General features: G+C 38.6%; 1 non-coding gene across 1 annotated transcript; it reads left to right on the top strand.

Moving 5' to 3' along the window:
• The first annotated feature begins 5,666 nt into the window (after positions 1-5,666).
• Positions 5,667-5,739, top strand: trnar-ucg (transfer RNA arginine (anticodon UCG)). Its single transcript has one exon. It is a non-coding gene; the product is annotated as a tRNA-Arg (tRNA).
• The last annotated feature ends 21,541 nt before the right edge of the window (positions 5,740-27,280 follow it).

Below are 27,280 nucleotides of genomic sequence, written 5' to 3'. Positions count from 1 at the left end.
TCGCAAGCCACTTCCCCTTGGGCATGATTTTGCTCGGCGACCAGGCTCAGCGCACATCGACCTCAGATGTCTCAGAGCGGTGTGTCCAAGCGGCTGTATAAGAATAGGTAATAGGTTTATTCCATGCTGAAAAAAAGAAGAAAGAGAACACAATGTTTCGGCCGTGGAGTCTTCTTCATGTGTGAGAGAGACAGGACAGTAGGCAAAGGTAAAGTAGCGGGAGAACAAAGGTTTGAGGGTGGGTACCCACCTGTATAAGAATAGTGTTCTGCCGGTGCTGTGGTAAAGCTGGTTAAAACACCTGTTTCATAAAGAGGAGATCCTGGATCTGAATGCCAGCGGTACCTTTTTTCCTGTCTTGTTTTACAGAACATGTAATTTGGGACACTCAAAGAGGTCTTGATTTGGTTTTATGCGTTTATTAATTTCCTTTGCAGAACAACTTGTTTTTTTTAAATCATATAGCTTGCGAAAGATGAAATGCAAGCAAATTTTTTTGTTCACCAAAAGTATGTACAAGTATGTTGATTGTTGATTGATTGTATACAATGTATAATTTGAAATACATATTTTTCAGGTGTGAATGTGTATTTTCAGAATAAATTTCTAAACCAAATCATTGGGTTGATTTACTAGTTTCTACACCTGTAAAACCTATCTTTGATGTATAATAGACCTCTAAAGTTATCCGTATAATAGACCTCTAAAGTTATCCGGAACTCCTACCATATATGTATAATTGTCTTCTAAATTTATCCGTATAATAGAACTCTAACCATTTACGTATAATGAACATCTAATCATAGACGTATAATTGACGTATAACAATAGACGTATATTAGAATTTCATTCTAGACGAATTGCGGACCACATTTAGACGTTTAAGGTATGCGTTTAATAGACGTATATTATACGTCTTTTGCCCACTGGGTACAACGAAAAAAACACAACAACAATACAATTGTATAACAAAAGAAAGACAGAGACAACAGCCGATGTGCAAAAAACAACAATAGGCAGTGTGCAAAATAACAAAAAGGTAACAGGTTATGTGCAAAAACATGCATCAAAAGAATGAAATAAAGGGATAGAAATGATGGGGAGTGAGCTTTTGACATGTATGGTAGAGGCAGATTTTCAATGTGTGTTTGGGTTTTTGGTAAGAAAGAAGGCACTGTGAGGTTCAGATCATAGGTGAGAGGTGAGGAGAGAGTGAGAGAGGCTGGGAGTTTGATAGTGCGGGGGTAAAAACTGTTTCTGAGTCTGGTAGTCCGGACCCGAATGCTCCGGTACCGTTTTCCATGTCATGCTAAACGCCACAAATTGTGTTAGTCCAGTAGTATCAATCGTCCTAAAGTTACGGAAAATCGAATGCGACTGGTGTAATCAGCACACATTTTTTCAGAATAGTCGAGCTGTTTAAAACAGCAAATTCACAGCTTCGTGTCTTTTAAGCTTTGTGTTTCACTCTCCAAATAGAGGCACGGGTTCAAATCCCACTCCCGACAATCAGGCGTTTTACCCTCTTTGTGAGTTCGAGCCTCACCTGGAGCAGTATAGCCTGTCTTTAGCTACTGAAAGCAACTGTCGAGTTTAGATACTCTTAGGTATTTGACGGAGATAAATTAACATCAAACGAACAAGGAAAGGTAAAGGTTTATTTCGAGTCACAATCAAAGAAGGCTCCACAGCTGAAACATTGTGTTTCCTTCTCTTTTCAGCATGGAATAAACCTACAGTACCTTATCAGGATGGCCGAGTGGTCTAAGGCGCCAGACTCAAGGACTCCTGTCTTTTCATCGCTTGGGTGTTCTGGGGTGAGTTTCCCGAAAACGATGAATCTTAGAGACGAACGAGCAACTTTACGATGTACGTAGGTAACATACAAGCTACTTTTTCGTGGGTTTCCCAAAACCCCTCTTAATCGATCATTTAACGAGCGAGTATAAAGTACTTCTTTGTTAACCCCGCCCCTGAAGTCGCTTAGCAAAAAGCATCACAAGTCGATTGACAAACAATTGATTGACAATACTTTCATTATATGGTGTAATAAAATAAATGACTGACATGCTGTAAAAGAAAACCAAGTTTAACTGTGTGAACAGTGTATGCGTCCTGCACGACGTCTTTGATTTAAAGCAATATTTTTTGTCACGCTGCCATCGTTAGGAATCACAGTGTTTCAAGAGAAAATACTGTTGTTATTTAAAGTTGTTGGGTGTGTTGGAACTCCTTTTTAATTGGTCTTATTAACATGACATCTGGAAAAATTAACTACTAAGCTTGGCACGTGTCACTCAACAAATACAGGACCTATAATCAAATTTAAAAACAAGTAGGTCTAAGCTTTACCGTCAACAATCAAGACAGAACATAAAACGGCATTCGAACTTAAAATATTGTATGGACCGCGGGTTTCGGTACGGAATGGAACAGGCGTAGGACTCAGGGAATGGGGTTGAACAACACATTTAATAACTCGAATCGGGAAAGGTACACACACAGGGACAGGGGTTACAGCGCTGCACCTACACTAACATACACACACACGAAGGGAAGAGACTGTATCTCAGCCTCCGTCCCACTATATACAGTCCGGTAGTCCCCAGGTGCTGTTCTCAGAACGCCCTGCGTGGCGCTACATTGTAATACATGTTACATGTTTCACGTTCTTTATGGAATTTAAATACAATTTAAACCCCACCCCAAAAGTACTAAAAGAGGGAGTATTATTAAAACATTTGACTTATGAATATGAAATTTACCCAAGATGACTAATAAATTCATAACTGTATAAATAAATGTTCTTTTTTCGAATTTCCTCTTACATAGTACAACAAAATATCAAAATCCTTAATATAAAATCTTAGTATTCTATATTTCCAGAGAATTCCCATGATGTGAATTGAATGTGCTCTGTCTGGCGATCTCTGTCGCTAAGGTTGGCGCAAGAGGTAGCCAGTTTAAGAAGCACTTAGTGATTAACGAGTGGGTCGGGGAGCACGTAGATTACGAAGGATTATAACGTTCTACTTTAGTTACGATAGGTTTTAGGAAACACTCGTAAATCAACGATCGATCTTAAGAGCGAGTTTACGATGTTCTTAGCGCTACGATGCTTTCGGGAAACTCACCCCCTGGTCTCTGAATAGAAGCGTGGGTTCAAATCTCACTCTTGACAGCCGCTCCCTTTTCCCTCTCTTGCATTTGTCCCGTCTTCTTGTGCTCGCTAACAACGACAGGAAGAGGAAAACGGAGAAACCGATTTGTGGGCACCCGATGTGCAGGGAAATGCTTCGTGAACACTTACACGTTATTAGCAGAAAATCAAATGGGGTTCGATTTCTGCCTTAAAAACTGTTTGGGGTGCCTGTAATCGAGTAAAGATTTACGGCAAGGTATGCATTTAAAGGAGAAAGACCGAAATATAAATCCAGAAGAAGATTTCTTAAAACATATTGCTGTCCGTGCGGTTTCTCCTGTATTTAATTAATTGTGGCATTGTGAAATCAACCTGTAGCCCTACGGAATGCAGAGTGACAACGACAGGAGCAGAGAGGATTATATCAGAGCTCGAACAGAGAGTTCGAAAATATAGGCAGATCGAGTTATAGAACATTTGATTTAAACTTTCCTATCTGCTCGGCCTTACTGAAGTATTTGTAGCTGTATTTCATCTTCTGTCTATTTCTATACTTTACAGTAGATAGTGTTTAGCCAGAGAAGAGAGATACAAGCGCTATACCCCCACAGCAGCCGCCGATTCCGATAACCTTAACTAAAGCAGGAAGATCAGTTTCTGCTCGAGACAGTCGTTTTCTGAACTGTAAATCTCCAACACGGGCTGGAAACGCTGTGTGTCCGGACTCAGTGGTTATATAAGAAAAGACTCAGCGAGCTGCAGGCGCGGCTCATTGCTCTGCGCTCCCCGTGCTGAATGCGCGTGTCCTCCCTCATTCATTACCTTCATACACTCCTCTCAAACCACAGCAAACTCCCGGAATATTTCGGTGAACACATACTTTATTTCCGAGATCACAGGCAGAAACAACAAACACGATGAAAACAGGAAGGTATTATGATCGTAGGGGGAAATGCACACAAATAAATTTCCTAATATCCAATAAAATCTAGTCACGTTCTGATGCTATTCTGATTTATCTGAATAGTTTTGGCAGAGTTGTTACAGCAAAGAGACACATAAACTTTTTTTTATTTCATTCGAGCTGTAGTTTTGATTCAATTTGGAAAAACTGCACTCACCAGAAGCTGAAATGGGTCGTGTTTACATAATGCATAATGTAATAGCAACGTTTGGAGTTTAATCTTGCTACGAGTCCTTTCCTGTTATAGGAGGCGTTTTAGGACTTTTTTAGCTCAGATAAAGCTATCAATTCATCTTACATTTCTACTACATCAGTATTAGCAACGTTATCTTTACCTAGCACTAAATGTAGCTTTAAATAAGAGTACATTTTAAAACATATGTAAAAATAAATGCTATTCCATATATTGTAACTTTGTGGTATTTAGAATGTTTATCTGAGGATGCAAGGGAAAGTATTATACCTTGCGAAACATCCAAGACAAAGGTAAAAGAGGCTCATATTTTAATAAAATTTTCGATCAAAAGAAAACCACAATCTGTATTATATCATCGTCAATATCCCAAGACGTTCAGTTGAAAGATTTGAAGAAACCCTCCAAGAAGCAACTGCAGTAGCAGAGTTTTGTTTTGAACCGATGTTTGCAGCTCAAAAGTCCTCGTAAGAAGCAAAGACAGGGATGTTTTGAGTGTCACCATGATCCTCTTCTCAATCCAAAAGAAAGGTTTTATATGGTACTGATCCCACTAGAAAAAGAGTCAATTTCCACCTGCACTGATGTCCCTCCAAACGTTTTGTAAGACCTCTGGAAGATTATACAGTAGAATCCTGGTCCATTTCTTCTACTAAACGAGACTGTTAGTGAGTATTTTGATGTCGAACTGCGATTTATATAAACAGGAACTCTACACTACATTGGGCTACGCGTATGACAAAACGTGTGCGTTTGGAGTCGACCTTTCGATAGCTCAGTTGCTAGAGCGTAAAACTGTTTAAAAAAGCAGCGGACGATTGTTATGTAGCTGTTTTGAATCCGGCTCGAAGGATGGTGTTTTCTTGTTCCTTAATTAAAAAGTGAAAATAGCGAATTTGTCTTTCACTTTGACGTTCACCGAAAGCTCAGTAAACAGAGAAGCAGAATTCTCTTCACATCTAATTGTCTTGCTTTGGCCTTTAAAATGCGCTCTGTTGACTGTTCACATTTCCTAACACAATTAACCTGCGGAAAAAGTTCACTATCAGGAGTTTAGTTCAGTGGTAGTGCGCTCGTACTATATGAAGCTTCGTTTTCATTCGCCGGCGTCTCCACTCTGGATTCTCTTTAAACGCGATATCTTTCCTTCCTCGTGTGACTTCCTTCGTGTGTGAATTTCAGGGAGACACATAAACCCTTTGTCTGTTTTCAAGAGACATTTTTATAAAACCAGACAAAATGAAAGACGTAGTAATTAGACACACGTAAAAAACACGTGAATCTAATTGAGAAAATGCGGATCTGGACAATGTATTACTAGTAGCGGCTCTGAGCTCACTGTAGTGCAGTTGAGTAAGATGATAGTGGGGCCAGTGGCGCAATGGATAACGCGTCTGACTTCGGATCAGAAGATTGCAGGTTCGATTCCTGTCTGGCTCGTGAAGGTTTTACACCCGCTACTCAACACTCTTCCTAGTGTGTGCGGTCCTACACAACCTTACTATAGACTGGGTGAGTCTCCTGTTCCATCTCCAGTTCTTTCCGCACATAACGTCTGTTTCATCACCGTTATTGTAGGACCACAGCCACAGATATGAGAAGACATACTGTTCCGAACAACTGTCTTAAATAATCACGTTGAAAAAGTTGAAAATAAGTTTTTTTTTTCTTAAACATAACCTTACATTTGCCTGTAAAGTTCAAACTATTTTCTGTAGCCACAAATCCCCAATATTTCTGCCGTCTCCTGAGAAACACAAGTATAGAGTTAAAACACAATAAATAATGCCACAAATCTATTCAGTTAACACCCAGATGTGACAGAGGTGACTTGCACCCCCTTTAAATATGTATTTCCTAAATTTCAGTTCTCTTCCCTCCCCAAGATACCTGCAAATTCACTATTGCATATTAAAGGCTGTACATGCATTACCTGTAATACAGCTACTAATAAAGATATACATTAAAGTTAATTATTAATAAATAATACTATTATTCATAAAGACGTATTCATAAGATTCATCGTGAATAGTTGCGGTGTCTGGAAAGCAACTGTAGTTAAATATAGAAAAAAGAGTTGTAGTTATTGAGGCAATTTCAGGTAGAATGTAAGAACTAAAGTTAACTAGTCCCACAGTAATGCGGGGGGTCCTATCAATAGAAAAAAAAAATTGTAACACGAAAACACAACAACCACAAAACGAGAAGTCTTCAGGGAACCTAGGTAAATCCCTGTAGAGGACTAACAACTATAAAAACAAACAAACAAATGAAACAACTTCAAAAAATAAAGAAAAAGAACATTAAAAACATATCTGGGAAACAACAAAAACACAGAATCTAACTGCGAGAGCTTTTTCAAGTTTTCGGTACTCCATCGTGCTCCTCTCATCTAAGTAGATATCACTCAGGTCAGTTGGAGGTCCACAGCTGATGGTAACTTAAGTAAGTAGCTGTGTCAGCATGCATGGGCTGCAAAGGAATGAGGAAAGGTTTATTCCATGCTGAAATGAGAAGAAAACATAATGTTTTGGCTGTGGAGCCTTCTTTGGAATAAACCTTTACTTGTTTATTTAGACCAAATCTCCAGCAAATACCTAAAAGCACCTAAGCTCGTCAGTTGCTTTCGGTAGCTTAAGACACAGGCTACACTGCTTCAGGTGAGGTTCGAACTCAAACCCTCGGCATGACTCTGCTGTAGAAGTACCGCACGCTGACCGATTGCACAACTGGAGCTGTGTAACTCCTTCTCCTCATACAGACTTGAGCTGCAGAAACACAGGGCGAAAACTGGGTTTCGGTTGCAGATCCATCTCCACTTGGGGGAAAGGGACAGTAAAATAGCAAGGAAAATACAAGAGAAGAAACTGAAAGAATTGTGCTCACTGCAGAGTAGGAAGGAAAGAGGTGGCCGGATACATAAAACAGCTCGGCGGATAATTTGTAACAACATTCTTTGGTGAATGGATTTCTCTTCAAGTTCCGCCGTGCAGTTTGAACGTTTGTTCTCCCAGATCAGTTGGTTATATGAGATCAGCTGATATAAATTAGGACTAATCAGAATCAATACAATTGATGTCTGGCAAAGGCAAATAACCTTTGTACATGATCTGGAATGTGACTGGTTAAATTTCAGCATAGTTACAACTTCCTTTATAAAGGGTGTGCACACTTATACAACCAAGGCATGGAAAGATTTTTTTTTAATTATTGTTCAAAAAAATGTTCCATTTTTTTTTCTTAAATGTTGTTGTTTAAAAGATCTTATTAAATGTGAAAAAATCGGACTGTGAAAAGGTCAAAATGTTAGTGAAAAAATCAGTCATGTGAGGAAAGATGGATTGTGGGAGACCCTTGACTCTCCATGTCATGCTGTATTTCTCTCTCATTCTACTGGGAATGATGGTGCTGTCGCTTCTGGATAAAGTCTGTCAGTGGTCATTCCAGATGGGTCAGGTATGACTGCGCTTTGGCACAAGAAGAGACATGTGACTTGTGAGGACCCTGAGAGTGTCTTTTCTTCTAGAGCTCGGATAGCTCAGTCGGTAGAGCATCAGACTTTTAATCTGAGAGTCCAGGATTCAAGTCATGCTTTTCTTAAATCTATTGTGAATGTCATTATAAATCGTCTTTTATCTTTCACTTTTCTAGCTGTACTGTGGTTATTTTAAATGTTCATCACTTGTATTTTCTCTAGTGTTTCCTTTCACAAACCGAAATTGTTCAAGGTGATCTTGTCACTCTACTCCAAGTAGATAATCTAAATCAGTGGTTCTCAAACTGTGGTACGCGTACCGGCAGTGGTACGTGGCGTGCCGCCTGGTGGTACGCCAAATGACCCTGGAACTGTGTTGTGTGCGCTGAAAAATCGGGACGGGTTTTCATATTTTGTATTTTAATACGTGTCGAATACGCAGCCTATGTACTACGATACATTGCGTGCTAATACTTCAGTGGACACAAGAGATACTCTGTAATTCTATACCACTCTATAGGAATGCGTGCTACGGATGCAAGTGACCAATTGTATTTAAAAAAAGCTACTGTATCTCCAGCAAATAGGGAGAAAGGAGAATGTGTGTGATTTTGGAACAATGCCAACGTTGTAAACACAGGAATGCATAGAAATACGTGCTACGAACGCAGGTAATCTTGTGAGCACACGAAAGCGTGATACCAGAAAAATATTTAATAACTGTTCTAATTTGAGAAAAATACACCGAGCGTCTCTGTGTTTTGCTCCCATGCGCATGAAATAAAAACTTTAAATAAATACGGAAATAAAAACGGAAACGCGGAAAAATGCAAGCTTGCAGATTGCTAAAGCAGGTACAGATGCAGCCATTCAAAATGCGTGCGTTATTTTGCGGCATACCCCGGTGGGCGTGGCGCGGCATCTCGCAGTGTCACGCAGTGTGACGTGTTAATCGCGCGTCATTTGACGCTCTGCCGGAAACTATCCGGCGTCACCTTGTAAAACCGCAAGGGGGAGCTTAACCTCTCATGTACAGCATTTGAGCCTTTAATTTTGAACAGTGTATTACAGCATGTTAATCTTCAGTCATTAAAATGTTGGTATATTTTATGAAAGCAAGATTGCTCAGTTGGACAAAAGTACACAACCTACCTTTATCAGAAATATTTATGCATCAAAGCCTTTACCGGAGATATTACTAATAGTATTAATAATGGATGACTTTGGACAAGCTGTATACTCAAAGTATAATTTCTTTAGCACATTTGTACAAGCACTTGGAATCTGTCCAAGCCATACTTTGTCAGGCATTTTGTTTTACTTCAACGGGCATAAAAACTTCCTTGCTTTTAACAGGGCGTTTCATAATTTCTAACTACGAAAATGATTTAAAATGCGACACCTATCATTCAACTAGAGCTTAAAATATCACAAGGAAAAATACACACCGGTATTCCATTTCTCCCTAAACATTGTAAGCTTCGAAGTCTTTAACTAACGTGATACCGGAGTCAACAAGCATACTTTTAGAATTTGATTAAAAGGGAATATAATATGGAATCGCGTATCTCAAGAATTTAATAACGGTATGATTATATCCATGTACTGCGGCAGGGCTGTGTAGGGCTGTTTCGCCTGCCTGCTCACGCGAGCTGACTGTAGCCGACTGGTCTAGGTGCGTGCCTGCCAACGGGCAGGGTGTGTGCTCGAATCCAGCTGGTGCTGAACCTTCCAGTTTTATTTATTTATTTTTTAATCGCGTAACATATTACCGTATGCAAACTGTACTGTATACAGTATGTATATGTATATTTAATGTCTTAATTGTGCCCGTTTAATTGAATTTTAAAAAATTATTTAACACGAACATTAAGCTGTTTACATCTTCCGCCTGAGAACAGTCACCCGTTGCTACCCAACGCAGAATGGTGATTGGCTGACACCATCTGACACCCCTCTGATTGGAGAAAAAAGACGTGCTAGTTTGCTATACATACTGTAACAGGAAGAGGATTTCTTTCTATTCAAAACGTGTACTTTAAAAGTTTAAGAAGTAAAAACCTTACAGCGTACACAGATTTCTAAACTGATCAGGATCGTTATCTTTGTCTTATGCATAACAATATTCACCGCTCTGTGCAGCAAATTAATAATAAACTTTATTTTATATAGCGTTTTAAACGAATAAGTAATTAGATTGCTCATAAACCTAATCACTTGCTTTTTCTTTTTATTTAGGCTCAGATTTCAACTATAGATCGTATTATTAATACCCTTGGTGATACCCCTTGGTGTTTCTCTCGCTCTCTCTCGGGTCACCTGATCATTAGCTCGAAAGATTTGAGTGCTTTGTGTATATTCTAATGGTAGTGGGGGCAGGGTGTGTGGGAACAGGTTTGGTTGAAATTGCATTGGAGATCTATGTTCTTCACACCTGAAACATTTTCTCTGAAAGCATTTTCTTCGCTGTTTAACCGATCTTGTTACAGCATGTTACAGTTTACTATTATTAACCATATTAATTTTAAGTGCTTAATGTAAAATCTTGTAAAAATATATTTTCATTGTTCAAATATACATTAAGTCTGACTATCATATAATAAGTTAAATACAAAACTAAAGAAAAAATAGGGTTAAATATAATTCAAAATATTTTGCTAACAATGTTAACTGTTTATGAATAATAAAATGTATTAGCTAAGGCGTAGGATGGCACAGTTGTTAGTATGTTTTTTGTTTTGTTTCTTTTTCATAAATACAACAGTAGTACCTGATGTCTCAGTGGCTTTCAAAATTAAATTATGCATGCAAACCTGTGAACTAGAAAGATAACTAAGATATCCATCCATTTATAATGGTGGCAAAGTGGTTAGCATTGCTATCTTGCAGCACTGGGGTCCTAGGTTCAATTCCTGCCATCCTGTGTGTGTGGGGTTTACATGTTCTCTCTGGGTTACATGGTTTTTCTCCATATGTGTGATATGACTCCCTCTCGCACTCCAAAACATACTGGTAAGTTAATTAGTTTATGGGAAACCTGGCCCTGGTCTGTGTGTGTTTGTGTCTGTCTGTCCTGTGATGGACTGGCGCTATGTCCAGGGTGTATTCTGCCTTGTGTCCGTTGCTTACTGGGATAGGCTCCAAATCCTCTGTACTGGATAAAGAGATTAGAAATGGAAGTAAAGGCACTGTGTGGATGGAACTATACACAGTGTTAGAAACCCACTATGAAATGGCAGCATCTCACTGAGAATAAAATATTTTTTACTGCTGGCTTAAGGAAACAGCCTTTCCACCTCTCTTGCACATCAGTATCCATACCTAGTTATTTAAACAAATTGCCTCTAATTATAAACATCTTAATATGCTGGCTCTGTGGATCCGCATCAGCTATGTTTGCCCATTCCTTCAATTCATGTGCATCCAACACACAGTTCAATGCCAGCAACTACACATAATCTAAAATACAATCCTTATTTCAGTATCTATGTAAACATATAGTCTGTTAACTTCATCATCTTCATCAAAAGTATGCCTAACCCCATTAGGAAGTGTTCTTGTTATAAGTGTATTCCTCAGCTTTCCCCAAACTATCTTCTTCTTGCCAACATCTCTAGTCTTTTATCCTGCAATAACTCAGCCAACACTTAAATCTCCAAAAGCTGCTTGTGTTAATTTCTTTAAATCACAAATATCATGTGTAAATACTGGCCATGTAATACTCTGCATTGTGGAATAATAGTTTATTTTAAAGGGAACTAGAGAAACTAAGAACTAGAGAAATCAAGAAAGGCTTTTTTTCTAGAATTAATAAATGCACATCCTGTTCACTGGGGAAATTAAATCCACACTGAGCAATCTTCAATATGTTCAGAATATGACAGCAAGAATCCTATCAGGGATGCATTACACCTGTTTTCAAGTCCTTGCACTGGTTACCTATCAGATTTCGAGTCAACTTTAAAATCCTTATCCTCCTTATATACTGTCCTACAACTGGTATTATTGTTCTCCGAATTATTGTACTTGACATGACTTCATTCAGCCTTTCCTGAACGTCTATGACAGGCAGAGTGAGTGCTGTTTCTGGTGCGATCTTTTACAGCTGACATTTCACTGTTTTAAACGAACAAGAAATTAGATTGCTCATAAATCACTTATTCTATATAAACACAGCGTAATTGCCCTCCGAAAATCTTCTTTTTCTTGTTCGTTTTAGAGACCTTGATCGAAACTGATTTTAGATGTCAGAAAGAATTTATTTTCTCTGTATTTCCTACATTGCTTTGTCAAGATTTTAACTTTATATCTAACTTTATATCTAGGCTCAGATTTCAACTATAAATCGTACAGTAATTAATAGCAGTAAATACTGATGTTTATACATAAAAAAGTCATGCCTTGGAGTATAGACCCCCAAAGGAATGCCATAGACTCAAACTGCAAAATAAACACATACAGAAAGAAAGTATTTGTATTGTAATTGCAAATCCTGGTACTGTATGAGTGATTGGTATGACTTTCCTCATTACAAATCTCTTATTAGAATTTAAATTTCTCTGTAACTCCAGGTCAGAACAGAGAAAATGTAACTGCCTTAAGGAGTTTACGATTATGAAAAATAGAAGGATAAGCATGATACGCATGTCTTCTGTCATTTTCTAAGTCATGTTACTGAGCACCAAATCTTATTGAGAATATGAATCCATTTAAGGTTTATACCATTAAAGTAACAGTTTATTCCATGCTGAAAATGTTTGTACCAGACTTTTTTGAGGCCTGTTTAATTGTGTCTGAAGTCTGATGTTGTAAATTTTATTGTTAAAAAGATCCATGAAAATGTCACTACTAAAGTTAGCTGGTACTGTTGGTACTGTAAGTGGCAAGTAGAGCTCATATTTTAGATTTTGTGTAGTTGCTAGCGTTGAACTGTGTGTTGGATGCACATGAATGAAGCGACGGACACAAGGCAGAATACACCCTGGACATAGCGCCAGTCCATCACAGGACAGACACAAACACACACACACCAGGGCCACTTTAAATCTAACCTCAGAACCTTTCTTTTCAGAAGACTTAGTGTCTGTATCTGCTTCATTTTCTAATTTTGGTAGCACCTCTACCTGCTTGTCTTTCTTATATGCATTTACTTTGTAATCTGTGGTCCTTTTATCTGTTTTTACATCTACTGTATTGCTTTGAGATGCCACCTTTAATGGTGATATATCAAATAAAGTTTTTTATTATTGTTATAGGGAAACATGATCAGATTGTCCCTGGTTCAGAAAAAAAAGATCTAAAGTATACTAGTTTGTCACTCTTCTAATTCCCTTTGCTAAATGACTTTTCATACTAATCTGATCAATCTAACTGCCAGTTTTCTGTGCTTTCTCTATCCTGCTAGATTTGCAATTATTCTGAAAATTTTCATCTTGAAATAACTAATTTCTAAATACCTTTTTCACTGTTAACATCTTGCAGCAACTCTGCGACAAAATATACACTCTGACAGTTCATCCTGCTACCAACATTAAATAAAACAAATCTTAAGATTTCTATATTTATGTCTTTATTTAGTGGTTTCATTAGTGACAAAGGCTAAACTTTCTTGGAAAAATGTCTTTTATGTGTTGCGGAAAAAACTGACTTGCTTTAACAAAATATGTTTACAAATCCTTTCACTTGGCATTTTCGTAGTTAGAAATTATGGAGCGCTCTATTAAAAGCAAGGGAGTTTTTATGTCCGTTGCAGTTCTTTTGCAACATGAATATAATTATATCGTTATTAATTTCTTGAGATACGCGATTCCATATTATATTCCCTTTTAATCAAATTCTAAAAGTATGCTTGTTGACTCCGGTATCGCGGTAGTTAAAGACTTCGATGCTTAAAATGTTTAGGGAGAAATGGAATACTGGTGTGTATGTTTTCTTTAAAGTACCGATACCAGCCATATACTGTATGTTTAAGTTCCAAAATTAATATCGTTTATGGACTTCACACGCGTTGCAGTATGCTCCTATTCTTTTTATGCTCAGGCACAAAGTAAAAGGGGATGCTTCATATTGCTTGACTAATTTTAAAAACTAAGTTAGAAATGCAGACGCTCCCTCGGTGCGCTGCTCTGGTGCGCCGGCTCTTACACAGTGCCTGTCTGCCGTAAGCGTTACAATATACATACCCAACACTGCTTGTACCCATCTGTCATGCAAATAAAACACCTTGAATTGAATTGAATTGAGGGGAGAGGGGGGGAATACTAAAGCCAATACTGGCTCAATACCCTCGATGGGCTTTGACGTGCTAATGCGTTGGTTTAAGAGTCCGGGTGTGGCAGGCTTCCAATGTCAACTCGACTCGATTGGAAGACAATGAACATATTTTGTGATATTTAGAAATATAAATTTGTTTGGTGCGAGTGAGGTTTTATTTAATCTCTGACCAAGGGAAACGTTTCATTTTTTCAAAGAAATGTTTGTTAAAAAAATAAGTCATAGTTCTATGGGATTCAATCACAGACCATGTGACATGGGAGTCACGAAACTACTGTAACACACAGCGCCACCAGATTTAATAACGCAATAAAAACGCTATAAAATAATGTGACTAGGCACAGAAAAAGTTTACAGCACAGTACGATAATAAATGCTGACCATGACTTTAGAAGCATAAATTACCTTACACTCAATTTAAACACAAGCTGTCTTTCTGTATGAACCTCTAAGCTGGTTCATACAGAAAATGTAGGAATGCATTAGCCTGATTATGATTAAAAAACACATAATTAAACACGCGTTTGCGATTTAAATCAGAACACGATTTAAATCAATATAAATGTTTATATTGTAACGCATACTGTCCAGCCTCCATTTCTCTATAAAAAATTACTCTGTTGCACACACACACACAATAGAAGGAGGAACCGCTGTCAGAAGGGAAGATATGTTCAAAATATCGCAAATATCGATCATGTTGCGATATTTTGAAATATAAAAGTCAATTGATTGTCCATAATATCGCTATTCTATTTTTTCGAAGAAATGTTTGTTAAAAGAAAAGTCCGGTACCAGCTGGATTTGAACACACAACCTACCAGTTGCTAGGCACACACCTAGACCAGTCGGCTACAACACAGCTCGCATGACCAGGCAGGCGAAACAGCCCTACACAGCCCTGTCGCAGCACACGAATACCATTATTAAATTCCTTAGATACGCGATTCCATATTATATTCCCTTTTAATCAAATTCTAAAAGTATGCTTGTTGACTCCGGTATCACATTAGTTAAAGACTTCAAAGCTTAAAATGTTTAGGGAGAAATGGAATACTGGTGTGTATTTTTTTCTTTAAAGTACCAAGACCAGCTATATACTGTATGTTTATGTTCCAAAATTAATATCGTTTATGGCCTTCACACGCGTTACAGTATGCTCCTATTCTTTTTATGCTCAGCTACTAAGATTTCCCTTCATTGGTAAATTCAATATCTACAACGGGCACAGCAAAGACGTTTTTACTGTAAGTCTTTCTACGACAGACCAACGGACCACGAGTGCCCCTGTCGGTCAACCAATCACTTACTGCGGTGCCGCGCGTCATCTTGCGTCATACTGAGCGACGTCACCTGCGGTACGTGTCTGTGACGCACACTTTGAATGGCTGCATCTGTAAGCTACACTATTTTGAAGAACCTTATTTACCGTTGGCAAAAGAGCTGACACGTATTAAGTGTGGAGAAAAAGCTGCTAAACAGCTCGACCTGCTGCCCCCCTCCCCGTGAAAGACACAGTCATTCATAGAATTATTGAAATGAAGGATTATATCAAACGTACACTGATAGAGCGCGTTAAGATGAGCAGATGTTTTTCACTGCAATTAGATGAGTCTGTAGTCGATTTGGTCAATTTGCTCGTTTACGTTAGATACGAGTTTGAGGGTACGTCCCATGAAGACTTTCTGTTCTGTAAACCGCTACCAACAGGAACTACAGGAGAGCACATATTTCAGCTTCTGAATAAATTTATCGAACAGAATGGCCTCGACTGGATAAAATGCGTCTGAGTTTGTACAGACGGTGCTAGAGCAATGACAAGCCGACATAACGGTGTAGTTGCACGAATTAGAGAGGTTGCTCCAGAAAATAATGTACGCATTACAACATCCACCGCGAGACCTTTGCCGTCAAGAAAATGCCTGACGATTTAATATCTGTTAGACTCGAAAAATTGTATCAAGGCTCGAAAAATTAATTCACCTCTGCTTTGCTCAACTAAACAGGCTCACCCCTCTCACTGAAATGGTGCTTTTTTATTAGTTGTTGTTAATGTTTTTTTTTCCTGTAAAACACTTTGAGAAGCCACCTTTAAAGGCGCTATATCAAATAAAGTTTATTATTATAATATTTATTATATGTGTGTGTGTGTGATTGTGTGCGCACACACACGCTCATGTTGGTCATTGAGAATTTCTGGGGTTCCTATGAGATGATGACTTGTAGGTGGTACTTGGATGCTTTGGTTGGATTAGGGGTGGTATTTGGTCCAAAAAGTTTGAGAACCACTGATCTAAATGAAATCACTGTAGAGTACAGGGCACGCAGTGAGGAGGTCATGCAGTGAGTACTCTTGAATGCAACAAGAGGAAAGGCACACTGCACATCTGCGGAGTATCACGTCCGAGTTTACAGTGACATCAGAGATTGGAAACGATGTAGCTTTTTTATTAAAGGTTCAAGGAAACCTGAATATGTTTGCTAAGGTATTTCAGAATTACAGTCAAATCGAGTAAGATTGCTGCACAGATCTGCAGTCTGCAATTAGAATACTATTTGTGCGTTGTATAAAATACGCCGTTGTAGAATACTATTCGTGCGTTGTATAAAAAACTTTTTTAAAACAGGAGAGATACATTTAGGAATGCGTCTTCCTGTAAAAATAAAATCACTTCAAGGGCACTATAAGCACCGTCTGAAGCCTGCTTCACAAAGGAACTATTTTCAAAGGACCAAAGAAGAAAATATTTCACCAAGTAAGAGGAAGCATCTCAGAAAAAGGAGGTGGGGTTGCTTCTACATACTGTAACACCATAAGGTCAGACTACAAATGCCACTGTACAGAGTAATTTGCCAAGTGGTCTAAGGAGCTGGATGAAAGCTCCAGCCCCTTTGAGGGCATGAGTTGGAATCCCACTGCTGCCAAATATCTCCTTGTTAAGAATCACAGTTTTGTTGTTGTTGCCCCCATGTAATTGAATCAGTTTCAATAGAATTAATTTGAAAAGTAATAATCATATTTGTTCTGTTCCTCTTCTCATTGCAATTTGTACCGAAATATTTATTTCATTTTATTTTAAAAACGTGTTAGCCTTGATTGGAAGGAGGTGGCATTGCAGGCAAGGTAGCCAAATGTTAAGGCTTTTGTCTCGTAAACAGAAAGTCGGAGTTTCAAACCCTGTCCGTGCTTGTTTCACTTATCATGACGTTCCTTTATCTAAGTCTTTAAATGTCTTGCACTGTACGAATCTCTATAATAAGAAGAAAATAACTTCATAATCCTTCTGTTGTCCTACCATAATCTGCACTGCTTTTGAATTGACAATGTTTGTCTCTCTTCACACCCAATTTATAAATGATCGTCTCAGTGTAAAAAGGAACGTGTGTTTGGTACAGCCCCCACTCCATGGTGTGATCACAAACAGATCAGGTGAGCTGTTAGTATAGGTTAGAAGTATCATTCGATGCCCTGAAAAACTGACTTAGGGACGCACAGACTGTGTTTTTTGAACAAGTACACAATAAAATATTTATTGGAACAAATCATTGCCTGCCTTCAAGACTGTCATGCTAAACGCCACGTGTTCATCCGGGTGTCAGTTGTCCTAAAGCTTCAGAAAATTGGACACAATGGGTGCATTCAGCACAGTGCTTTCTAGTACTCGTCAGGATGGCTGAGTCTTGTCTTTCCATGTTGCTTATGTGCCCTGGTCTCTAAGTGGAGGTGGGGGTTCAAATATCACTCCCAATAGCTAGGGTTTTTTTCCCTGTCTTGCACTGTTCCAGTCTACTTGTACTCACTGACAATCACAATAGGAGGAAAATGTAGAAACTGCTTAGCAAGAACATAAAGGACAGGAAAATGCTTCCCAAACACATAAATGTCTTTAGCAGAAAGGAAAATTAGATAGGCTTCGATTTCTGCATTTATATAATCCAATATATAAGCAAACAGCACAAGGGGACTCTTCAGTCTACTCCTGTCCTACAGTAACACTGATTCAAACCAAGGTTGTTGCAGCTTCAAAGCAAAGCTCTTACCATTCTTACCAGCAAGATTTGTTTTTTCAAGGAAGGAAACACTAATGTAAAATATACTGTAAATAGACAGGAAGTATTCTTAAGTTAAAATTATAATAATAATTGTTAAAATAATCATTTTGTTCTCTCTTGCAGTAACTGATTATAATATTTGTTTGTGGTTTGGTGATTATTGAAAGCAGAACAATTGTCAGTAACGTTTGAAACATACAGGCACGTGTCTCCTGCAGTTACTGAAGAATTTTCAATGTATTTCTCTGTGTCCGCGTGCCTGGTGCATCTTTATTGGACAAAGTCTTTTTCCACTAAAAGAAGGAAAGAAAAATTTGATTATTATTAGTTCATCAGTTGTTTTGATCAAATTATTATAATGCAGTGCCAGGTACAATTAAGGTATATTATGTACATGAACGTCATGTCTGAGACAGTGATGCCAGCTGACTATCGCTGGAGGACAGTTCATCATGAGTGTGTAAGTAAGCATAATGAAGGAGTAGAGATCGGCCTCTGTGATGCAGTGTCCAGTGACACTAACTATCTGTCCTACTGTTCTCTGCTAATGTAGTGGGTGAATGTAAGGTTTCTTTCTTGTAAAATATAATCGAGTGCATTTTTGCTGCTGAAAATGAATCTTGTGCATTTCAATTTTGTGTTCATCTTCCGATATTGTCACCTAATTCTGTATATCATTTCATCAGACTGCTACATTTGTAGGAGCTCAATTGCATTAGATTGCATAGTGATAGTATTTCTTGCTTTTTAAATACTTCAGTCAAAAATGTTGAGAAAGTGCTCCTGTTTTCACCATTCTAAGAACTGTGATGCAACAGAAATATTTACTCTCATAAAAGAAGTTGAGTTCTGTTACAGTCTTGAGTGACACAAACCTTCTCTTTTACTGCACTACACTTCTCCAGAGGCCAGTTCAGCACACAAGGATCCTCAGGCAAACAAATGCTATGATCGCTTGATAAAAGCCATTTCTCATCCTTTCTTTTAGTGTCAGTGCTACAATTGTATGCAAAGGAGGCGACTTCAAACTGAAAGATGTAATCGTCTTACAGAGAGTCTTCATGAAGTCATGCGTCGGGTAGCGTTCCACTGTCAATTGACTGGGCTTGTGAATAAACCAATCTCATTCAACGACCATACAAATTGCACACCTTAAGACACATGAAGATAAATGTGTGTGCTGATTGACACAAAAAATGTCACTTCACATTATCCGCAAAGCTGTTTTACTTGTCCAACCTGCTCTTCCTACTTTGCAGTAAGCACAATTCTTTCAGTTTCTTCTCTTGTATTTTCCTTGCTATTTTACTGTCCCTTTCCCCCATGTGGAGATGGATTCACATCCGAAACCTAGTTTCACTCTGCATTTGTGCCACTTTTACAATCTGTGTAGGAGCTTGTTCAGGGAGGTCCAGTGGTGCAATCAGTCAGTGTGTGGTACTTGCACAGCTGTGCACAGTGGAGTCATGCTGAGGTGGTGAGTTCAAGCCTTCTCTGGAGCCATTAAACCTTTTGAATGTTTTCCATCCATAAAAAGTTCATTTGCCCTAGCAGTTTCACTGTGACTTTGCAGGTAAAATATTAATAAGGAGAATAATGTTTCGTATGCAATAAAAATAACCACACCAGAAAATATTGAAGAGAAATGGCTTGTCGCACTATTCGCAGCAGGCACTCAGACACAAAAACTTTCCTGTCACTAAAGTAAATTCATGAAGAAGAGGAGTGACATCATTGCAAAGGCGATATTTTCTGATGGCTGTTTCGGTTAACAATTATTCGCGTTAGAATTACTACTGTCATTACTACTAATAGTGATAAAAACAGAGGACTCACAGCTCTCTGGGTGTTGGTCTGGACTCTAGAAAGTGTTTCTATTTGCAAGCGGCTCTGGACCTCAACACCTGTTGATGGGCCACTTCTGTCAGACACACCAGTGGAGCCCAAGCCCACCTACACACACATTCACACACACTGACAGATATACACCTACACACTCACACACATTTATACTCACAGACACTACACACACTCACAGACACAACACAAATTTATACACACAATCAGACACTCATACACTCACACACATTCACAGACACACACATAGACACCGTATACATACATAGACACGGCATACACTCTTAGGTACAGATACACTATAACTAACACTAGTGCAGATACTGCTAATATTGCAACAGTAACACTATCACCAAAATATACACTATTCTATCATTGTTACTAACACTGACACAAACTACTTATAATTACACTAATGCTATCATTAAAACTAACACTACTACTACTATAACACTATAATTATAATTAATATTAACATGAATATGAACACTAAAACTAAAACTATCAGTAGCTCTATCATCATGATTACTCACATGAACACTAGCATGAAAACTATCAGTCGTACTGTCTAATATTAACACGAGTACACTAGTATTAGTATTAGTTGCTACCCATGACGTCACATCGCTCTTTGTGACGAAGGCGAGACACCTAGACGCGCACAGTGACGTGACGCCTGTCGCCGTGTTTACCATACTTATGATTTATAAACACTGGAAAAAAAGCATTTAAACTGTTACTTACATACATGTGTCAGCTTGGAATATAATTTTCTAGCTCTAGGATAGAGTTACCTAAATAATAATATGAATAATCATTGTTTAATTTCGGATTGAACATTATTAACACTAAACACAGTATGGTAATTGATCGATACAGTCTTTATTGACTGTTTACTAGATATTTAAAACAGGGTCAAGAATGGGAAATGAATCAGTACTCACCAATCGGTGAAGTTAATCGGTTATTCTACGGTTCTTCAGAGATCAATAACTCTCCTCCGTGCACTCAGCGCGCCTCCCGCGGTCTCCCTCTCTGATCCCGGCGCTTTTGCTGGTGTCTGTGACGTCACAGCGCTCTTTCTAACAGAGCAGAGCGCGTCTCCGCAGGAGGAGACTCCTGTCTGGAGCCTGGGGGGCTTTTCTTACAGATATAACATCTCCCAAAAAAAAAAATTCATACCGGGCTGTGAAGAGAAGCGAATCATAACAGTTGGAGAAGGAGAGCGGCAAACCAAGAAATGCAATTAATTAAACAGGGAAAAAAAATTTGTTTACTTCGCAGATTAAAGTGTTACAAAGCGTACCTGTGTGGAGGAGTAGAGAACGAGCACGAGTCCCTGAAATAAGCGCTTTTAACGGTTTTACACGAATCTTCAGAGTATTGAAGCCAGGAGGATCAGATTCCTGATCCAAGAGGTTAAAATGTGTATCCTGGTTTTATTTCCACCCAGTTCTCAGTTCCATAGGTAGTCTGATTATTTAAATTAACTGTATAACTGTTACAAGACTTCATCTAATTGTAAATTCATAAGACTGTGAGACACTTGTGAGAGCAGCTGAATCCCAGGGCTGGTGTGGATCACACACAGACAGGTCTTCTGTGTGATCTGAGTCCCACTGCTCAGAGCTACAGACTGGTCAACTGGTCACTATAGTAGTCACAACCATTGGACCATCAGCTACTAATAATCAATATGATGATCAGAGTGTCAATACTGGTGTTTATAAAATAAATACTAAGATCATTCCACACTCACTTGCATTATAAAACACTTAGAAACATGTTTGGAGGCTGACATACAGTAAAGAAAGTAATACAGAAGGGCTGGAGGTCCTGGAAAGGGTTAATAGAAGCTTCTTGCTTCTGACCTGGAACAGAGCCAACAGCTGCCAGATCAGTGACCCCTGAGCCCAGTTCACAGAATGGAGAATTGGGAGCTCTACTGTGTTTCTAAGAGGCTGGGAGGAAGGAGAAAAGGGGGAGATGTGACCTGAGTTCAGGCTGTTCTGTCTGATATTATTCATGTAGCAGCACTGATTGTCTGAATGTCCTCTGGATCTGGACTGTCAGGACAAAGAACAGTATGGAGTTGAGCTTAGATAGATAGACAATACTTTATTAAACCCCGTAGGGAAATTGATGTGTTACAGCAGTCCAGCCCAAGACAAGCAAAACAGACATCAGAATAGTTATAAAACAAAAGACAACAAAATAAATAAAAATAAATAAATAAGTACATACAGTAGGTGTGTGCAAAATGTGCTGATCATAGTCACTGTAAAAACAATAAAATATGTGCAAAATGTGCATAGGTTTATACAGACTGATTGTCCAAAAAGTACAATGGAGTAAACATGCTGTCCATAGAGGAGCAAATGAAGGGCTAACAGTCCTAGCCTAGGGCAGCGTTATACACCCTGACCGCCGCCGGGAGGAAAGACCTGCGGAAACGTTCCCTTGAACACCGTAGCTGGAGCAGCCTGTTGCTAAAAGTGCTCCACTGCCCAGTAACAGTCCCATGAAGCGGATGAGAGGTGTTGTTCATGATGGCTGTGAGCTTGGTCAGCATTCTCCTCTCAGCCACCACCTCCAGGGGGTCAAGGCTCATTCCCAACACAGTGCCAGCCTTCTTTATGAGTTTATTGAGCCTATTTGCATCTTTTGTCATGATGCTGCTGCCCCAGCACACAACAGCGTAGAAGATGGCCGCCGCCACCACTGATTCATAAAAAATGTGTAGCAGTGTTCCACACACACCAAAGGACCTGAGTCTCCTAAGAAAATAGAGTTGGCTCTGACCTTTCTTGTACAGGGCGTCAGTGTTACCAGACCACTCCAGCTTATCATCCAGGTGTACCCCTAAGTACTTGTAGGAATGTACGCCCTCTATGTCCTCACCTTGGATGGAAACAGGGTTCAGCGGAGACTTATTCCTTTGAAAGTTGAAGATCATTTCTTTGGTCTTGCTGGTGTTAAGCTGGAGATGGTTAAGATGACACCACTCCAGAAAATTGGTAATCAAATTTTGCTTCTGTCTGAGTGTGAGTCTGAGCTGTGAATCTGACTGAGAAGAGAATAATGATTTGTTATTCTGCCTCTGAGGATTTTTCTTCTTTGCCAAGTGGTGTTACATCCCCTTCAGATACTCTGCACAGACTGCCAGAGAGAGATGGACAGATACGAGCACACGCAGCGAGAGAGATATACTTCTTCATTAACTTTGAAGCAAGTGTTCATTTCTTTTCTGGAACAAGTTGTTTCTGAATTTCAAGAAAGTCATACAACTTCTGAAAGATAAAATACAAATCTTGCTTATCCGGACAGAAGAAATATTGCAAAAAAAAACCAACAAATGCCAGTGATTTTTTCTCCTTTTAAAGAAAAGTGGAGAAAAACAACAGCAGTTCATCTCCGTCGGCTTGATTTAGCTTAATACAAGTATTCACTTCTTTTTTTCTGAAAATTACAGCCTGCGAAAGATTAAATACAGTTCTTGGTTATTCTTCGTCAGTGCAGAAGAAATACTGCGGGCTGGCAGGAAAATGCCAGTATTTTATTTCCTTTAACTACAAACGTGAATGGTGAAAAGCAACGGGGGTGTCTCTCTGTGCAGCTGTTAAACAAAGAGCTGGCGATTCAAGCCCACTCAGGGATGCGCTTCAGATTGTTCTGATGTAAACATAATCTCCGTTAACAATTAATGGGATTTCTTCGCAACACGTTAACCCTCTTGAACTTTGCAGGAAATGTGTGTGTTTTACTCGTGTGGAACTACAAGTAAAAAATTAAGTACCTAAGTCAATGTCCAAGAAAACCATTTTCACGTGAGGAATTGTAGCTTTAACTGGCTGTCGGGAGAATTCATTTATACTACGCAAAAATATTTTAAAACTAGATCACAGATTTGTTGGAGAATTTGACAATCCTTGACAATCTGGGTTATGTACTCAGTATGCTTCCGCTGCGCCACTCTGCTGATTCAACACGACTGCTCTTTCTTTGCTTTCTAAAAGTGCGCCCGAGATGAAATGTCTCAACGGTAAACGCGGACGTCACTTTGAACACTTGGTCTTTTGTAGTACAAATCATCACACGCTGCTCTACATGGGCGTGTCTTCAAGATCGTTGTGAACCAAAGCTTCCGCTTTCCGAGGCTACTGATTCTTTCGTCGTTAATTCCCAAATCTTCAATGAGAATCAGTGAAACGAAAACCAAACACATGCACACACTCGCGTCCTAGCGTGAAAGAAAAATGATGGAAGCATTTGAGAAATAGCAAGTGATTGCTACCTCTACACAGTTTATAAGGCTGAAAATGATGCAGGAAGGACAGCAAAGTTCTAAAAGCATCGGTTGAAAAGCATCTACATAAGATGACAATTTCTCATAAGTAAAATCTTCAGCTTTAAAAGATTGTCATCCATATTTTTTTGTTTTACTCTTTTTCACATAAAACGCTTTCGATAAATAAACTGTTTTGTAATGAAGGCTGCATTAGAATATGCGTATCTAGCTTTGTTCAATTAAATCGGGACATGTGCCAGTCTCAAATTGATCACTCTTTGCAGGAACACTACGGAAACCTGCAGATGTTCGTTGGGAGAAGTGACTCCTGCAAAAAGTGTAAATCGTTGAGAAAAGGACTCCTCTCGCGAATATATTTCCAATTTCTAAAGAGCCGATTTTCTCGATTTTCGCCATTTTTTATTTTTTTCCGGTTCAGATATTGATCACGTTCGAAAGATGATTTTCAAAATGGACGTGTTACCTGCAAAGTCACCGTGAAACTGTTAATGGCGAAAAGATTCATAGTATTTATTTTCTTAGAATACCAATGTAATTTTTTAGCATTCTTTCAAACAATTTCTTTATAGCTAAAATAACAAATTCATTCCATTCCATCTTATATGTGTTTAATATAGTCTAAAATATTTTCATTTGTATGAAATCAAACTGAAACGTTGCCACTCTGTGGTCAACATAAGATACATATTTCCCCAGATTCTCCTCATTTGTATCTTCCTAGACACAATTCCCCAGACACACACAATTATACAGCCACACATACAATTGATGACGACTTGCCTTCATATGTGTCAAGACTGTACTAAATGTGTTACACTTTTTTGCATATAAGTAATGATATTAAAATATTTTTAGTCTGAATAATGGACAGTTTATTTACAAACCTTTTTTTCTTGGTTTCCTACAACCTATTGAGATATAGTGTGAGACAGATAGCTGTATCTACGGAAGAGTAAGCTTTTCATTTTAGAGGATGAAATAGTTTGACGTAGTTAGGAGTAATTAAAGGAATTAAAATATAGAATCTAACCACATTCACAAGAAGTAAGAAGTAGAAGAAGAAAATGGCAGTTTGTTGAAATTAATTTACTAGGTGAAACACATACTGTAAGTAATTACTAAAATACTGTTTTCTTGTTCCCAGGAAAACTCCTCTGTGATGAGCTGCAGTCTGAATATGATGATGTGGAGAACAATGAGAATGATCCCATCTCAGGTGAGGGCTGTGGAAGCCAGGGGAGCTCACAGTGGGCGTGGGAGGTTCAGCAGGTCTTCAGATAGTTCACAGGGAACCATTCCAAAGTCAACTAGACCCAGGACCAGACCTTAACTGTGGTTCAGCTGCAGGGGGTCTTCAGGGTTTAATCCCAGCACATTGAGAAAGAGGGTTTCTTACAGTGGGTCTGACTCAGTCTCTGGAGTCCCATCTGGAATCCCTGCTGAGAAACAATACATTTCTGAATAAACATCTATTATTCTATTAGTGTTTCCTATTCATATATTCTGTTTTCTATAGAGTTTATAACAGAAGTTTGGAAGAAAGATTTTATCCTAATCTCACTTGCTGTTCTTCTAAATTTAAATGTACCTATTGGGATGTTTTCACAATTAAACAATTACACAAATACAGCAGGGAATACCTGAGCATTTGAAAACCCTGGTAGGCATGTGTAACAGTACTTATACTCATCCGAAATAGGGGATTAAACACAACAAATGTGTCATCATGGATAAAGTCAGAGAGCTCTCTGAAGAGTGCATATGAGGTTATTCACCAATCTCCCCTCAGAAGTGCCAGATGCTAACAGTCTATTATAGGAGGTGTTCCGTAAGTGTAATCCCTGACAAGGGAGGATTTACAAAATATTACATGGATGTAAATAAATATGATTTCTACTGGACTTTATGTACAGTACTATAGAAATTACAATATAACATTTTTAGATGTTTTTAAGCGAGACACATGATCTAAGACATACATCTGTTTTTGATGATTCTGTTTCTGTTTCATGGGGGATATGAAAAAATCTGGAGGGCACATATTCTGTATTTTTTAATTTTCTATTCTTGCCATGACATACTTCTGGGACTTTTTACATTAAGGGCTACTAGGTCTGAAGCAATGTACCCAGATATCAGAAGCTAGTTACTAGTAATTTTTTGGAATAAACTTTTGTATTCCAAAATGTGTACACTCTAAACAAAAGGCGAACATAGCTATAATTTCCTATATATCCTTTCAGTAAATAATTAATAATTATTAAATTCTAGTATTGACTTCTTTCACTAACATTTTCACATAATGGCAAGAATGCCCATTGCAAGTTTCTCAGTGTTGATTGTGCCACATGTATTTTGTCTCTTGACAGATGCTTCACACAATTTATATCTTTTCCACAACCTTGTTTCTTTGAGTAATGAGATCTTGAGGGTCTGTTTCTGTATGAAATACTCTGTTTTCTGTACCCTGTTCACCTCTTCTGCTGACTGTGTGTCTCTGGCAGGTGTCTCTGCCATTTCTCCTGAAGTGCAGAGTCTCCTGGCCACACAGTCCATTGAAGATGGATGTGACTATGATGATGTCGGAGTCTCCTGACCACACTACCCTCTGAAAAAGGATCTTAGTATGATTATGTCAGAGCACTGTGCAGCTTTGTAGAGGATTCGTCCTGAAGTCAGATTAGAGTTTTTAACTGAGCAATACCATTATGATATGCCTTGTGTTTCTGAGTCATCCCTGTTAAAATACTGTTATATTTCCCTTAATGTATGTAGTTCTGTAGGTTATGAGGTGTTTGATTTCAGATTATCCAGTAACTGTACAGCTGAAAACCTGTACAGTACCCACACACTCACTGTCCTAGTGAGACCTTGTTACTGTGTCTCCTGCTGTGTCTCTCAGGCTGTAAGACTGACCTGCACTTTTATACCTTTACATTGAGAGACACTGCACTACAACAGAAGGTCTATATGTCCTGCAATTCTGAGATAAGAACTGAATTGTGATTGTTGTT

The sequence above is a fragment of the Atractosteus spatula genome, chromosome 10 (assembly GCF_055471065.1).
Source record: "Atractosteus spatula isolate fAtrSpa1 chromosome 10, fAtrSpa1.hap1, whole genome shotgun sequence".
Classification (NCBI taxonomy): Eukaryota; Metazoa; Chordata; class Actinopteri; order Semionotiformes; family Lepisosteidae; genus Atractosteus; species Atractosteus spatula.
The sequence above is the reverse complement of the archived record's forward strand: the minus strand, read 5'-3'. Positions and strand labels throughout refer to the sequence as shown.